Here is a 3,441-nt window from a genome sequence, read left to right as displayed (position 1 = left end):
AAATGAAAGATCTGGGTTCCTGGGGGTGATTGAGATCTCCTAGACAGCTCTTCATGAAAATATCAGCATGTCGGGTGCCGGGCTGGCTCAGTTGGTTAAGCGTCTGCCTTTGGCTCAAGTCATGATCCCAGGGTCCTGAGATCAAGTCCCACAGGGAGCCTGCTTCTCTCTCTGCCACTGCCCGCCCCCTCTCTATGTCTCTCATGAATAAATAAATAAAATCTTTAAAAAAAAAAAAAAAAGAAAATATCAATATGTCAATCAAGGCCCACACCTCAAGGATAGATTATAGGGCTGTTTTTTTCACTGAGTATCCTATTGCCCAACAAAAGTACCCTATTGCTATAACTGTTTCTTTTGAACACTTCAGGAAGGCAAGAAAGGGAGGGTCAGCAGTTACCTTTGTATATCCTAGGGTTTTGGGGGTCAGGTCCCTACGTTTTGAGTCCACATAAAGGAAAGAGAGGAATCAATGAGAAGATACAGACTCAATGTTTATTCCCAGCTTTCTCCACACTTAGACCTATCATGAAGGGTAAGTAACTTTTCTGTCTAGGCATCACTGCATTTTTTCTAAGACATCTACAAATGGTTGCTAGCTCCAATAAAATCCCATTTTAATATTAACACATTTTTGCAAATTTGTGTGGATTTCATGTCTCTAGATATGTGATTCCATCCACAGTATCTCCAGTAACTTAATAATAAGTTATGTTACATGAACTGTTGACTCCAGGGCCCAGCTACTCAAATCTCCCTCCGATTAACAACCCCTGAAAATTTCTTGCCTAATGATTCACAAAGGAATGCCTCATTATTCAGAAATTTTATAAATTACATAATTTGCTACTAGAAGACTGTTCAATGTTGTGTTCAATAACTCATTTTATACATACAACGCCCCAAACTAAATATAACTTATTCCCCCTTAACTCTCATGTACATCACAGGTAATTTAATGCCCTTCCTTTAACCATTCATTTTCTACATCTTGAATTATGAACACTACCATGTTTTAATGTCTTTTTCCTTTATATCAGATGAAGCTCTATGTTTTTAAGTGCCAGAATATATAAGAAAGTCAGTAAAATAAATCTGATCAATCAAAGAGAGCCACCCATAGCTCTGCTGTGTCATACACTAAAACTTAATGACTTTTTAATGTTTCTTAGGTTCATTTAATACTGTTTTTCATTTAGGTTTTTAAATGGCTATGCTAAAAAATTTATCCTAGTTACTTTGTAATCATATTTGTTGGTAGTATTAACAACAGCTATGAATTTTTTCAAGTCTAATATATTCCAGGAACTGTACCAGGCATATGTATTCAACAGTATTTGCACAAGAGCTCTGAAAAATAGGTGTTAACTTGCTCAAGAGCACACAGTATGTCATATGGTATTTGATTCCAAATCAATGTGATATTATCATTTATTTTCCTTTAAGTACAGTGATATAAGAGGACCACTGAGTTATATACTGGTTTGAGTCAATTAGTTGTACAATATGTCACCACATAGATATTGCCAGAGTGGGTGATCTCTTCCTTCCTCACCAAACCAGGTGCTTTCCTCCTAAAACCACATTCTCAGTCCTTCATAATGAAGCCCATTTTTCTTTCTAGGTTATACGTATAGCAGCTCCATTCCATTACTGGACCATCTAAACAAAGAAAGCATTTACATTGATCTCCTATGTGCCCAGGATGGGTTTGAAAAACATTTGGTAGGGGAAATCAACAGGATATGGTGATTGACTGCCTATGGGAGGTGACAGAATTAGAAAATGCCTTGAATGATCTTCAAGTTTCTTAGGGCTCCTGGGTGGCTCAGTCGGTTAAGTGTCTGTCTTGGCTCGGATCATGATCTCAAGGTCCTGGGATCAAGCCCTGTCTTGGGCTCTCAGCTCAGCAGAGAATATGCTTCTCCCTCTGAGGCAATACTCTCTCCCCATCTCTCTAATAAATAAGTATTTTTAAAAGTGAAAAAAAAAAAGAAATCTTGCCATTTGCAACAATGTGGATGAAGCTAGAGTGTATTATGTTAAGCAAAATAAGTCAGAGAACGACAAGTGCTATATGATTTCACTCACATGTGGAATTTAAGAGAAAAAAAAACAGATGAACATAGGGGAAGGGAAAAAGAGAGAGAGGAGAGATAGAGAGAGAAGCAAACCATAAGAGACTCTTAATGATAGAGAACAAACTGAGGGTTGATGGAGGGAAGTGTGTTGGGGATGGGCTAAATGGGTGATGGGTATTAAGGAGGGCACTTGTGATGAGCACTGGGTGTTATATGTAAGTGATGAATCACTAAATTCTACTCATGAAACCAAAATTACACTATATGTTAACTAACTACAATTTAAATAAAAAATGTTTAAAAAAAAAAGCTAAAAAAAGGAATTTATCTTATATGTAATAGGATTTTAACTTGACAGAGAAAGACAAATATCGTATGATCTCACTTCTTTGCAGAATCTAAAAAACAAAATAAATGTGGGGAACAAACTGATGGTTACCAGAGGAGAGGGGTGGGCAAATGGGTGGAGGATACAGTCTTCCAATTATGGAATGAATAAGTCATGGGAATAAAAGTTACAGCATAGAGAATGTAGTCAATGGTATTGTCATAGCACTGTATGGTGACGGATGACAGCTACACTTGTGGTGAACACAGCCTAATATATAAAGTTGTTGAATCATGCTGTAACCTGAAACTAATATGACACTGTATGTTAACTAGCTGGAATTAAAATAAAAACTTAAGGGTGGCTCAGTTGGTTAAGCGACTGCCTTCAGCTCAGGTCATGATCCCAGGGTCCTGGGATCGAGTCCCGCATTGGGCTCCCTGCTAGGCGGGGAGCCTGCTTCTCCCTCTGCCTCTGCCTCTCTCTCTCTCTGACTCTCATGAATAAATAAATAAATAAATAAACATTAAAAAAAAAAAGTGAAATGAGCCCACCAAGCTCTCACAGCTATAAATGAAAACACTCAGGCTAGGACCAAGATTTTCTGTGTCCCAGTTTTCTTTTACCCCACCACCTTCTCTCTAGGTTCAACTCTGCTCCCACCCATAAAAAATGCCCCCCCCTTTTATCCCAGGTCACTCCTTTTCATATGACACCTGAATAACCTTCACCACTTCCCTGCCTCTCCCAGGCCTCTTTCAAAAGCTGCCCCAGATGTTTAAATCCAATCCTGCTTTTCCAGATACAATCATCCATAACTCAGCTTCTAGTGCCAATTATCCCTACAAATATCATTCTTAACCCTCTCTCCAAACCATGATCAATTAATTCCTGATCCTCCTGAGATCCCTCCCAAACTTAGAAGCTGTTTCACACACCCACTCCTTAACCCAGACTCTAATGCCCTAACGTCTACACAGTAGTCTCAGATGTCGGCATGCAAAAGAAACACATAGCAAGTCTGTTATAACA

Source organism: Leptonychotes weddellii, unplaced genomic scaffold (genome assembly GCF_054177405.1).
Source record: "Leptonychotes weddellii isolate Sample4059 unplaced genomic scaffold, ASM5417740v2 HiC_scaffold_2480, whole genome shotgun sequence".
Classification (NCBI taxonomy): domain Eukaryota; kingdom Metazoa; phylum Chordata; class Mammalia; order Carnivora; family Phocidae; genus Leptonychotes; species Leptonychotes weddellii.
The sequence above is the reverse complement of the archived record's forward strand: the minus strand, read 5'-3'. Positions refer to the sequence as shown.